We start from the raw sequence: 14,744 nt of genomic DNA, 5'->3' as shown, positions 1-14,744 counted from the left end.
ACGGGGGGGGGGGGGGGGTCGGTCACAGGACCCCCCGTGCATTGTCCCAGGGTGCCTGCTGATTGATTTCAGCAGGCACCCAGTTCCGATCACCGCCTGCTGAAATCCGATCGGAACTACACATGACGTACCGGTACCGGTACGTCATGTGTCCTGGTACTGCTGACCATTGAGCAGGCACCTCGACTAAATGCGCAGCGATCAATTCAGACCTGCGGTTTGCGGCTTTTTTATGGTGCGGGCGGCGGCAGTGCCATCGGGTCCCCATGGGGCTGTAGGGGGGACCCGATGGCATGGAAGGCAGCGTGATGCCTTCATGAGGCATCGCCGCTGCCTTCCTGTGACATGCCTGTGAGATCCAGCCCCCTGGATCTCACAGGCCGGAAGCTGTATGAGTAATACACACAGTATTACTCATACAGCCAATGCATTCCAATACAGAAGTATTGGAATGCATTGTAAAGGATTAGACCCCCAAAAGTTGGGGAAAAAGAAAAATAGACATATTAGGTATCGCCGCGTGCGTATCAACCGGCTCTATAAACATATTCCATGACCTAACGCCTCAGATGAACACCATAAAAAATAAAAACTGTGCCAAATAAACCATTTTTTTGTCACCTTACATCACAAAAAGTAAAACAGCAAGCGATCAAAAAGGTATACGCCCACCAAAATAGAACCAATCTGTCACCTCATCCTGCAAAAAATGAGCCCCTGCCTGAGACAATATCCCCAAAAAATAAAAAAAAATATGGCTCAGAATATGGAGACACAAAAACATCTTTTTTTTTTGTTTTAAAAAAGCTGTTATTGTGTAAAACTTACATTAAAAAAAAAGTATACATATTAGGTATCGCGGCGTCCGTATCGATCGGCTCTATAAAAATATCACATGACCTAAACCCTCAGATAAACACCGTAAAAAAATCTAAAACGAAAACTGTGCCAAATAAACAATTTTTTGTCACCTTACATCACAAAAAGTTTAATAGCAAGAGATCAAAACTTCATATGCACCCAAAAAAGTGGCAATCAAACCATCATCTCATCCCGCAAAAATCATACCCTACCCAAGATAATCGCCCAAAAACTGAAAAACTATGGATCTCAGACTATGGAAACACTACATGATTTTTTTTTGTTTAAAAAATGAAATCATTGTGTAAAACTTACATAAATATAAAAAAAGTATACATATTAGGTATCGCTGCGTCCGTGACAACTTGCTCTATAAAAATACCACATGATCTAACCTGTCAGATGAATGTTGTAAATAACCCCCAAAAAAGGTGCCAAAACAGCTATTTCTTGTTACCTTGCCTCACAAAAAGTGTAATATAGAGCAACCAAAAATCATATATACCCTAAACTAGTACCAATAAAACTTCCACCCTATCCTGTAGTTTCTAAAATAGGGTCACTTTTTTAGAGTTTCTACTCTAGAGGTGCATCAGGGGGGCTTCAAATGGGACATGGTGTAAAAAAAACAGTCCAGCAAAATCTGCCTTCCAAAAACTGTATGGCATTCCTTTCCTTCTGCTCCCTGCCGTGTGCCCGTACAGAAGTAATTACGACCACATATGGGGTGTTTCTGTAAACTACAGAATCAGGGCCATAAATATTTTTTGTTTGGCTGTTAACCCTTGCTTTGTAACTGGAAAAAAAATATTAAAATGGAAAATCTGCCAAAAAAGTGAAATTTTGAATTTGTATCTCTAGTTTCCATTAATTCTTGTGGAACACCTTAAGGGTTAACAACGTTTGTAAACATCAGTTTTGAATACCTTGAGGGGTGTAGTTTCTTAGATGGGGTCACTTTTATGGAGTTTCTACTCCAGGGGTGCATCAGGGGGGCTTCAAATGGGACATGGTGTAAAAAAAAAAACTGTCCATCAAAATCTGCTTTCCAAAAACCGTATGACATTCCTTTCCTTCTGCGTCCTGCCGTGTGCCCGTACAGCAGTTTGCGACCACATATGGGGTATTTCTGTAAACTACAGAATCAGGGCCATAAATATTGAGTTTTGTTTGGCTGTTAACCCTTGCTTTGTAACTGGAAAAAAAATATTAAAATGGAAAATCTGCCAAAAAAGTGAAATTTTGAAATTGTATCTCTAGTTTCCATTAATTCTTGTGGAACACCTAAAGGGTTAACATTTGTAAAATCAGTTTTGAATACCTTAAAGGGCTTCTGTCACCCCACTAAATCGTATTTTTTTTTTTGGTTTACTTATAATCCCTATAGTGCGATTTCTGCCTACATAAGCTAAATAATCATTTCTGTTCAGTAGAATTTGTTAAAAACATCATTTAAAAATATGCAAATTACCTTGCTACCAGCAAGTAGGGCGGCTACTTGCTGGTAGCAGCCGCATCCTCCGATCCTAATGACACCCCCTCCGCATTGTGATTGACAGGGCCAGGGAACGGAATCGTTCTCTGCTGGCCCTGTTTGAATTCAAAATATCGCGCCTGCGCCGTACCTGTCTTCAATCGGCGCACTGAGAGGCGGCCGCTCGCTCGGCCGCTCCATCCTCAATGCGCCTGCGCCGGGTGTAGATGTGACATCATCGGCGCAGGCGCATTGAGGATGGAGCGGCCGCCTCTCAGTGCACCTGCGCCGATTGAAGACAGGTACGGCGCAGGCGCGATATTTTGAATTCAAACAGGGCCAGCAGAGAACGATTCCGTTCCCTGGCCCTGTCAATCAACATGCGAAGGGGGCGTCATTAGGATCGGAGGATGCGGCTGCTACCAGCAAGTAGCCGCCCTACTTGCTGGTAGCAAGGTAATTTACATATTTTTAAATTACGTTTTTAACAAATTCTACTGAACAGAAATGATTATTTAGCTTATGTATGCAGAAATCGCACTATAGGGATTATAAGTAAACCAAAAAAAAATTACGATTTAGTGGGGTGACAGAAGCCCTTTAAGGGGTGTGGTTTCTATTATGTAAGCCTCACAAAGTGACTTCAGACATGAACTGGTCCTTAAAAAGTTGGTTTTTGAAAATTTCAGAGAAATTTCAAGATTTACTTCTAAACTTCTAAGCCTTGTAACGTCCCCCAAAAATAAAATGTTATTCCCAAAATGATCCTAACATGAAGTAGACATATGGGGAATGTAAAGTAATAACTATTTTTGTAGGTATTACTATGTATTATAAAAGTAGAGAAATTGAAACTTGGAAATTTTTCAAAATTTTTCAAAATTTGGTATTGTTTTATAAATAAAAAAGATTTTTTTTTCTTACTCCATTTTACCAGTGTCATGAAGTACAATATGTGACGAAAAAACAATCTCAGAATGGCCTGGATAAGTCAAAGCGTTTTAAAGTTATCATCACTTAAAGTGACACTGGTCAGATTTGCAAAAAAATGGCCTGGTCCTTAAGGTGAAATAAGTCTGTGTCCTTAAGGAGTTAAGTACACATGTCCTTAAGTACCAGGACATCATGACGTATCGGTACGTCATATAATTGTAAGCCATGTAGCGGGGTGGGCTTCCCAGGATACAGCGAAGTCACAGAAAAGGAAAGCGACACGGACACCAGCTTACTATGCAAGAATAGAAAACTATACTTAGACAACAAGTAATAATATAAGCATCACCAAAACAATACAAACATGTATAGAAAACGCTATATCCCCGGACCCACAGTCACTGTCCCTGCCCACTGGACATTAAAACATTCTATCAATATTACAGAGTGTCATTAAGAAATACATTAAATATAAAAATTAAAATATGATAAATATATATAAATATATAAAAAAACATTCACAAAATTTACTTATATATTAAAACAAAATATATTCAAGAGGATCAGACCATGCAGACCGATTTGATGTCCCATTCAATGTTGTGTCCGTGTGGCTGCAATGTGTTCATTTCATAAATCCATTGAGCCTCCCTTTTATTAATCTGTGTGGCGGGATTACCTCCTCGCCAGTGGCGTTTCATAAGTTCCATGCCACAAAAATTTGAGACCAACGGGATCTTTTTGATGGAATTTTTTATAATGTGCAGAGACACTATGGGTCTCAAGCCCCTTTCTAATATTCTTAATATGCTCAGCAACTCGAACCTTCAGTTTCCTCAATGTTCTCCCAATATACTGGAGACCACATGGGCACTCCAGCATAAGGATAACTCCCATAGACTCGCAAGAAATATTCCCTCTAACTTATTTTGAGGTGAATTTGGAGGTGGACACAATATCTTCTGTTTTGCTTATTTTCTTGTCCTCCCTTGAACGGTTTTTGCAACATGGGCAGAAACCGCACCAGGTGAAGACATTGTGCAATTTAGATGTATTTGAATCTTCTTTCACATAGCTGTGTACGATGCGGTTTCTGACAGTAGGGGCTCTTTTAAATAAAAAGGGCGTTTTTTTGGGGATGAGTTCTCCTATAACTGGATCATTCATTAAAACATTCCAGTTCTGGTGGATTATTCTTTTAACCCTTTCATGACCAAGGGTCATTGATGCCCCAGTGTCCAGGTCAAAATTTACAAATCTGACATGCGTCACTTTATGCGGTAATAGCTTTGGAACACTTTTACTTATCCACACCATTCTGAGATTGTTTTCTCGTAACACATTGTACTTCATGATAGTCATATATTTGAGTCAATATATTTCACCTTTATTTATGAAAAAATCCCAAATTTACCAAAAATTTTGAAAAATTCACAATTTTCCAAATTTCAATTTCTCTGCTTCTAAAACAGAAAGTCATACCTAATAAAATATTCATTACTTAACATTCCCCATATGTCTACTTTATGTTGGCATCATTTTTGAAATGTAATTTTATTATTTTAGGACGTTACAAGGCTTAGAAGTTTAGAAGCAATTCTTACAATTTTTAAGAAAATTTCCAAAACCCACTTTTAAAGGACCAGTTCAGGTCTGAAGTCCCTTTGTGAGGCTTACATAGTGGAAACCCCCCATAAATGACCCCATTGTAGAAACTACACCCCTCATGTTACGCAAAACTGATTTTACAAACTTTGTTAACCCTTTAGGCGTTCCACAAGAATTAAAGGAAAATGGAGATGAAATTTCTAAATTGCACTTTTTTGGCAGATTTTCCATTTTATAATTTTTTTTTCTTTAACACATTGAGAGTTAACAGCCAAACAAAACTCAATATTTATTACCCTGATTCCGCGGTTTACATAAACACCCCACATGTGGTCGTAAACTGCTGTACGGGCACACGGCAGGGCGCAGAAGGAAAGGAATGCCATACAGTTTGGTTTTCTGAACGCCATATGTTTTTTATTTTTCTGCCCATCGTCTTGTGCAGGGGCTCGTTTTTTGCAGAAAGTGTGGAGGTTTATATTGGTATCATTTTTGGGTACATAGGATTTTTTGATCATTCATTATTACACTTTATGGGGCAAGGTGACCCAAAAATTGGCTGTTTTGGAACAGTTTTCATTTATTTATTTTTACAGCGTTCATCTGAGGAGTTAGGTCATGTGATAGTTTTATAGAGAAGATCGTTACGGACGTGGCAATACCTAATATGTATACTTTTTCTTATTTATTTAAGTTTTACACAATAATAGCATTTCTGAAACCAAAAAAATGATGTTTTAGTGTCTCTATAGTCTGAGAGCCATAGCTTTTTTATTTTTTGGGCGATTGTCTTAAATAGGGTATCATTTTTTGCGGGACGAGGTGACGGTTTGATTGATACTATTTCGGCGGTCAAACGCCTTTTTGATCGCTTGCTGTTGCACTTTTGTGATGTAAGGTGACAAAAATTGCTTTTTTTTTACACAGTTTTTATTTTTTATTTTTTATGGTGTTTATCGGACGGGGTCTATCATGTGATATCTTTATAGAGACGGTCGTTACGGACGCGGTGATACCTAATATGTGTAGTTTTTTCATTTTTAATTTTTTATAGGAAAATGTTATTTTTTTTAATTTTACATTTCTATTTAATAATTTTTACTTTTATTTTTTTTTCACTTTTTTTTATCAAGTCCCTCTTGGATCATGAAGATCCAGTGGGGCTGATGGCTGTACTATACTTTGCAATGCTCTTGCATTGCAAAGTGTAATACATTCAGATGCCCTGTAGGTGGCAACAGCGGACGCTTTTGCAAAGCGTCCGGTTGCCAGGGCAACCATCGGGGCTGCCATCGCAGCGCAGCAGCCCCGATGGTGGAGAGAGGGAGCCCCCTCCCTCTATTAACCCCATAGATGCCGCTGCCGCAGCATCTATGGGGTCACAGAATTTACAGCAGAGTGTCAGCATAGAGCTGACACTCTGATGATGGCGGCGGCTCAGGAATGGAGCCGCCGCCATCAAACAGCAGGGGGGCAGACGGGGGTCAGCGCTGGAAGGGGGAGGTATGACAAGGCAGCAGGGGGCGGACTCAAGGAGGGGGCAGTGCCGCAGCACTAGGAACAGACGGAGGGGGCACAGATGGGCCTGCACAGATCGGGGCAGGGGGGTAAGTGTCTGCAGGCACAGATTGGGGGCGGGGGGCTGCACAGATGGGGGGCTGCAAAGACACTGATTTCAGGCTCTGATCTGCAGAGTGCAGATCAGAGCCTGAAACCGGCATTTTAACACTGCCGCGATCCGATTGGTTAGTCTGCACAGACTAACCAATCGGATCGATTGCCGGCAAGGGGCCACTCTGATTGGTCCCTTGCCGGCATTACTGCACTGTATGCTGTCCGTGACAGCAGCAGGGCAGGGGCAGAAGCTTTAATCCAAGCGCTTTGCAGCGCTTGGATTAAAGAGCTGCCAGAACGTATATATACGTGGTAGCTGCACGGGGTATGTGCAGCTATCACGTATATATACAGATTGCGGTCGGGAAGGGGTTAATTTGGGGACAATTGATGGAATAGGTGGTAGAAAATGCAAATTAATATTTTTCTTTATTTTGTGTTATTTGCTCACCTTCTCTTTTATATTCAGACTTTCTAACTTGATTTCCTCCTTTTGATTAAGTAAAACTTCCTTTTTGTATCCCTTTTCTACAAATCTATTCACTATGATGTCACTTTGTTTCTCATAATCCTCAATATTAGTACAGTGTCTTTTAATACGTTTCAGCTGTCCCCAGGGCCGCCATCAGGGGGGTACAGCCGATACCCCAGTAAGGGGCCCAGACCCTGGGGGGGGCCCGGCCAGTTCCAATGTTATTTTTTTTTTTACCCCCTCTCATTTGTCAGTGACTTGAGTTGAACTTTATTGCATCGCTAGAGGGGGGCAATTGATCATTCCTTGCTAGTGATGTCCAGTTCATGAACGAATCATTCATTTGAATCGATTCAGTTCACTGAACCGATCCGTGTGAAGCCGCTCAGTCTGAGTCAGTGAGTCACACAGCACACAAGAGCAGAGCCGCTGGCAGCAGGGAGGGACTCAGGAGGAGTGTAATCTGATCCTAGAGTGGAAGCTGCTTCTGCCAGCCCCTCCCCTCCCCGCCCACCAACCAATCAGAGCTGAGTCAGTGAGTCACAGCACACAATAGCAGAGCCGCTGGCAGCAGGGAGGGGAGGGGCTCGGGAGGAGTGTAATCTGATCCTAGAGTGGAAGCTGCTTCTGCCAGCCCCTCCCCTCCCTGCCCACCAACCAATCAGAGCTGAGTCAGTGAGTCACAGCACACAATAGCAGAGCCGCTGGCAGCAGGGAGGGGAGGGGCTCGGGAGGAGTGTAATCTGATCCTAGAGTGGAAGCTGCTTCTGCCAGCCCCTCCCCTCCCTGCCCACCAACCAATCAGAACTTAGGCAAGGCAAGGCGAGCACTAGCAGCTCTGAGTCTGAGACACACTGTACAGGGAGTCTAAGAAAGAATCGAATGAGTCACAGGTTAAAGGGTTTCTACCACATCGTTTTGACATAATTAGCTGTCAGACAGTAGCGATCCGCTAGTGTCTGCTCTACCAAACAATGCTATTATAATACCTTTGTGTGCAGCCGTTTCCATAAAAAACGAACATTTATTGATATGCTAATGAGCCTCTAGGTGCTATGGGGGTGTCTTTTCAGCACCTAGAGGCTCAGTCTACCTTCACAAAATGCCGCCCAGCGCGTCCCTCCAGCCCGCCCATCTCCTCTGGAATGCGATCCTACCTCTGTCTTCGGTGCATCTGTCTTCGGCGCAGGCGCAGTGACTGTCTGACCGCTGCCTGCACAGACATCTCAGTCATCGGCGCAGGCGCAGTGGAGATGTCTGTGCAGGGAGCGGTCAGACATTCACTGCGCCTGCGCAGATGACCGAGATGTCTGTGCAGGCAGCGGTCAGGCATTTACTGCGCCGAAGACAGAAGCGCACGGCGCAGGCGCGAGAATTCGTCCGCTGACTCAGAGGTAGGATCGCATTCCAGAGGAGATGGGCGTGCTGGAGGGACGTGCTGGGCGGTATTTTGTGAAGGTAGACCGAGCCTCTAGGTGCTGAAAAGACGCCCCCATAGCACCTAGAGGCTCATTAGCATATCAATAAAAGTTCGTTTTTTATGGAAACGGCTGCACAAAAAGCTATTATATTAGGATTGTTTGGTAGAGCAGACACTAGCGGATCGCTAGTGTCTGACAGCTAAATTTGTCAAAACGATGTGGTAGAAACCCTTTAAAATAATCTAAAGATCAGACTTAGTTAGAGACTCATTCGATTCTTTGAGTTAAAAGAGCCGCCAGTCACTAGAACAGTTTACACGGAGGCTGAGGCTTTTGTTGCAGCAGTGATAAGATTAAGGGACAGGAGCAGAGAGATAAGAGAAGTGACAGATGACTGTGAAGACCACGCGATCTGTTGCTCAGAAGCTATGAGATTGTAAGGCTACTTTCACACTAGCCGCAGGACGGATCCGACAGGCTGTTCACCCTGTCAGATCCGTCCTGCCGTTATTTCGCCGGACCACCGCTCCGTCCCCATTGACTATAATGGGGACGGGGGTGGAGCTCCGGCCCAGCACGGCAGTGCATGGCGAAAGGCCGCCGGACTAAAAGTACTGCATGTCCAACTTGTTGTGTGGTCTTTGCTCAGGGGTAAAATGCAAAGCTGTTTTCTGGATTATCCCACAGGGCCATGATCCTCCATCATTGTTATTAACCCCTCCCTTGCCAGCCCACCCAGCCCTATTTAGCTTTGTGTTCAGCTTTGAAAAAAATGTTTAGGCCATGAAGGGGTTAATTAAGTGTTGGAGGGGGTGGGGGGTGTAATTGTGCATATTGTGTTTGTGATCCATTTAACAAGTTTGACCAGTTGGGTTTGAGAGTGGTTGAGTGTCATCCACAGATCCCTCATAACAGTGCGTCACCCACAGACCCCCCATAACAGTGTGTCACCCACAGATCCCCCATAACAGTGTGTCACCCACAGATCCCCATAACAGTGTGTCATCCACAGATCCCCCATAACAGTGTCATCCAGAGATTCCTCATAACAGTGTGTCATCCACAGATCCCCCCATAACAGTGTGTCATCCACAGATCCCCCATAACAGTGTGTCATCCACAGATCCCCCATAACAGTGTGTCATCCACAGATCCCCCATAACAGTGTGTCATCCACAGATCCCCCATAACAGTGTGTCATCCACAGATCCCCCATAACAGTGTGTCATCCACAGATCCCCCATAACAGTGTGTCATCCACAGATCCCCCATAACAGTGTGTCATCCACAGATCCCCCATAACAGTGTCATCCACAGATTCCCCCATAACAGTGTGTCATCCACAGATCCCCCATAACAGTGTGTCATCCACAGATCCCCCATAACTGTGTCATCCACAGATTCCCCCATAACAAGTGTGTCATCCACAGATCCCCCAATAACAAGTGTGTCATCCACAGATCCCCCATAACAGTGTCATCCACAGATTCCCCCCATAACAGTGTGTCATCCACAGATCCCCCCATAACAGTGTGTCATCCACAGATCCCCCATAACAGTGTCATCCACAGATTCCCCCCATAACAGTACGTTATCCACAGATTCCCCCATAACACTAACAGTAAACCTTGTGCTTTTTTAGTTTTTTTTTTTTTAAATGTGCCAGGGGAAGATTGCTAGGGCAGATTAGAACAGGTAGTGTAGTTAGTGTTAGTGTGGGGTCCTGCTTAAGAGTCTACCTTGTCGTGGTAGCAGGCGTCATATTATTTGGTCAAAAATGAATTCCTTACTGAAATCACTGATTATCACTTTTTACCCTCTTTGTAGTTGTAAAAAAATTATGAAGTTGGGGGTAGGTCCTTGGGGGTGGAGGGGAGGTGGAGTCAGGACGGATTCTAAAGGGGCGGGGTAGGAGGGGGGGCCCAGGCCTTGAGCTGTGTAAGGGGCCCCAACATTTCTGATGGCAGCCCTGGCTGTCCCTTTGGTACATTGCAGATCCATGGTTCGTGATGACAACTACTTCTTTCAATATATCCATTACGATCAGTTGGTTTGAAATAGGTGGCAGTTTTAATCTTTCCTTCTTCTACCCTGATTTTAAGATCTAAAAAGTGGGTGATATTTTTACTCACATCCTGGGTAAAATGGATGTTCCACATATTTGAATTGATTCGGGATATAAATTCCATTAATCCCATCTCTGTCCCATACTAGATACCAATGCAGTCGTCGATGTACCTTCTCCAGAGTTGGAGACTGCCACCCTCCATCTCTTTCTTTATGATGGGATCAATATGCAAATATTCCCAATATGACATGAATAAGTTGGCGAAACTGGGTGAGATTTTCGCACCCATCGCCACACCCGACACTTGTAAAAAATAACTCATCATACCAAAAATAATTATGACTCAGACAATACTGTATACAGTCCAAGATAAAAAAAAAAATTCTTCACACATTTGGGCATCTCTGTCCAAATAAAAAAATAAAAATTTGCTTCCATACCTATATTGTTCGGTATGATTGTGTATAACGAGGTAACATCTAGGGTCATCAACAGGGCCTTTTTGCAGGGATATTAATTTCTTTTAAAACCTCCAAAATGTGCCCTGTATCCCGTAAATAAGAAGGTGTGGAAGTCACATATTTTTGTAGGTAAATATCAATGTATTCTGATACACGGCTGGCGATCGAGTCAATCCCTGAGACTATAGGTCTCCCAGGGGGGCGTTCCGCATTCTTATGTATCTTAGGTAAATAATAGATGGTAGGAGTCTTTGGATATAGATTATTTAAATATTGATACTCTTTTTGATTCAGCACTTTTTGCGTCAATCCCCTATCCAGGAGTATTTTTAGTACTTTTTTATATTGAATAGGATCCTTTTTTTATATTTTATATGTTGTCGTATCAATAAGGATTCTCTGCATTTCCGTATTATAATCAACTTTATTCAGAACAACTACCCCCTTATCTGCCGGTTTAATAATTATTTTTCCATTTTGCTCAAGGGTTTTCAAGGCTTCCTTCTCTTTTTTAGTTAAATTATTCTTTTTTGAACCCCCTATATCCAATTGATCTAGTCCTTTTAATACCCCACGTTTAAAAGCGTCTATACACTCGTTCTCCTTATTATCTGGGAAAAGGGATTTTTATCTTTTTTTTAAAAAAATATTTGCAGGTATTTAACTTCCTTATAAATCGGTGTACATCTAGGTACGTTTCAAATTTATTCCCTATGTACACAGGTGCAAACTTGAGCCCCTTATTGAGCACTGATAATTCATCAGTCGTTAAAACATGCGTGCTCAAATTATATATACCTATGTATACCTTTGGTTCTATTTGATAACCACTTTCATATACTGCTTTAGATACAGCGCGGTACCCGTACTTTGTTTTACTTCTCTGCCCAAGCCTCCAATCTCTCCCGATCCACCTGTAGTATACTAAAGGAGGGCAACTAAAGTAATTGCAACACGCCAGACCTGCAGGGTATAGCGAAGTGAGGTCACGGTTATGGGCAATCGAGGGTAGCTCACTGTATTGGAGAACCCTGGGCAGGCGCGTGGCAGTGAAGGAGAGGTAGACACGGTTCCTCTGGGGCACACTCTGTATGTAGGGACCAGGACTGATGGTGGATGAGGTGCCCTGGATGTTACGGGTATTTTGAGTGCCTGGGGCAAGGTCCCTTTAAGGTTCGTGACGCCAGTGCCTTTGACGGTGGCACACCGGTTGGTAGTTGGAATGATGAAGGTACACAGGTAGTATAGTGAACCAAACGTTACTTTACTGAACAGTCCAACTTTGTACAGCAGGTGGTAACACAGTCTTCAAATCACAGTTTCACAAGTAGGCTTTCTCCACAAAATGGCAGGTAATAATTGTGCAAGATACGCAGAGGGTAAATTCACAATGCACTCAGAAGCAGGTTGTACCTTTCCTCAGAAATAGTGTACACTGCTCTTTCTAGAACTCCTGTCTGGCTTTCTATCCCAAGGCCCGGATGCCTAAATGGTGGCTTAAATCCTTGGTAACTATCTCTTCCTCTGGTATTAATTAAATCCTTGCGTTACTCTCTATCTGCATCTGCCCATCAGGGTTACTTATCTTTCCCTGGAATTTCCTTACTTGGCTGGTGATTGACTGTGGGTTTCTCCCAGGAGGTTCTGTCCTGCTACTGGGGTGACTTCAGAGCTAACTAAGGCTCTCTTGGCTTCAGGCAGGCTAGATCTCCTCACTAGCCTCCTGGTCATAGCTAGCAGCCAGGGCTATCAAGCTGCATGTCAGGAGGAGGCCCTCTAACCTCTGTCTTCTCAGACTCCTGACTCTGCACACCCCCTCCCTGTCTGGGCCTGGACATTTATACTAGGGGCTCCCTATCTCCCTCTAGTGTCTGGGATGTCTAACTACACCCAACTAGGCCTGCTATTACATCATACAGGGGAACATTGCATATAAAAACACAATTAAATATTACATTTCTGTCCCTTGTGAGCAGGAGTAACGCGCACACCAATTGACCCTTGTGTAGAGCCCACCCCTACCTAGTGGGACACTACATACCCCCACGCTATAACGTTGCCCGTCCTCGGCGCAACATGGAGGAGGCCCTGCCCAGCTGGATACTGCACCTGTAATAGAAAAATAATGCAAAGCAGGAAAATACATCTACATTTGCGAAAAATACATTATATGCATATATCAGGCAGTTCCACTGGCTTAGGAACAAGTAATGGTGAAAAGGGGCGTTGTTCTCTTCTCTCAGGATAGTGCGAGGGAACAGGGGCGCTGACCTGGTGCAGCGTAACAATAAATACCAGGATAGTCCATAATAAGCAAATTGTCCATAATGAACAGTAGTAGTCCATAGAAAATGTAAAAACATTAAATAACAATTCTTGGAGGCTCAAAGCATATAAAATGAGTCCGTACCCAGGTTCTTTTTCTTCAGACAAGTAAGGATTTCCCAGACAGTAAAGCAAGAGGAATAGGATCACAAAGGCTCGCATATGGTGGAGTCCATCTCTGGGCACATTTCTTTAAAGTAGTAGCAAAATCTCAGAGGCTCATGTGCATTTGAGTCTATCCCTGGGCACAATCCTTGGATATTAAGTTACATAATAAAATAGCAGCACATAAAATAGTCCACATTATTCAAATGGCATCCATATAGAAATAAGTGCTGTAATACCCTTAATCAACCTGAAAAGGCGGTGAAAGGGTTAAAGGTGCAACTTATCAATAGGCACAACTGGGTTCAAATATTGCAGAAGCAGGCAGGAGGTCCTGTAAACAAGATGGTCTTGCTTCACGTGGTATTTCAGTGGTTTGCCGCCTCCACTGAGCCGTGGGTAACTGGCAGCAGCAACAGGGGGCCAAAACAAAGGACTCCTGTCCTGAAAGGGTTAAATCTTCTTTATAGGATCCCTTGGCAAAATAAATCAAATCAAGGGCCTAGCAGGCCAATTCACAGGAGCAAGTCATATCCACTAGGCATCTCAGTGGTGCTCCCTGGCTCCATTTGTATATTGGGCCTGTATTAAGGATCAACAGACGGATGTGCCCACAACACTGTATTGGGGGGCAACTGCAGCATGAATGGACCCCTAATAGGTATAGGCCCCATAGGCCTAGGGGTGATCAAAGTTGCTGACCGCACCGGTGCAGGCATGACAATAGTGGGCTGCTGCACTGGCCTGGGTACCGCTGCTGCAAGCTGTCCGGTGGGTTCCTGGACGACTGGGAAGCACAGCGTAGGAAGACCTCACCGCAGGTGCCGATACTAAGGAGGGCCGGCTGACAGGGGCAGGTACTCTTACCTCAGACCCGGAGACGTCCGAGTCCTTAAGTCCACTTTCTTTCTGGTCAGGTGGAGTCCGGATCCTGGTGGAGGCAATCTGGCGCAGCTCACGCAGTTTCTTCTCCAGCCGCACGATCTGGTCGTCCAGGCTTTCGGAGTCGGGATCGCTGTCCTCCGCTGTCGCCGTCGGCACTTGTAAGGTGGATGGCACGTCCTGCGCAGCCGCTGCAGGCTCAGGTGAGGCGTCCGCTTTTCTTCCTCTTCGGATATTCTCCAGGGCAGCACGGAATCTCTCGGCATCTTGCAGTTCACGGACAGGGCCATGGGCTAACCCTCTTCTCCACCACTGTTGGTTGCCAAAATACATTCGGGCCAATGAAGGAGCCCCGTTCTTGAAAGGCATGATGGGCCGGTTCTGGAGAGCACACAGGTTCGCCTGGACATTTATACTAGGGGCTCCCTATCTCCCTCTAGTGTCTGGGATGTCTAACTACACCCAACTAGGCCTGCTATTACATCATACAGGGGAACATTGCATATAAAAACACATTAGA

The sequence above is a fragment of the Bufo gargarizans genome, unplaced genomic scaffold, assembly GCF_014858855.1.
Source record: "Bufo gargarizans isolate SCDJY-AF-19 unplaced genomic scaffold, ASM1485885v1 original_scaffold_1530_pilon, whole genome shotgun sequence".
NCBI classification, from domain to species: Eukaryota; Metazoa; Chordata; class Amphibia; order Anura; family Bufonidae; genus Bufo; species Bufo gargarizans.
This window is presented reverse-complemented; position numbering follows the sequence as displayed.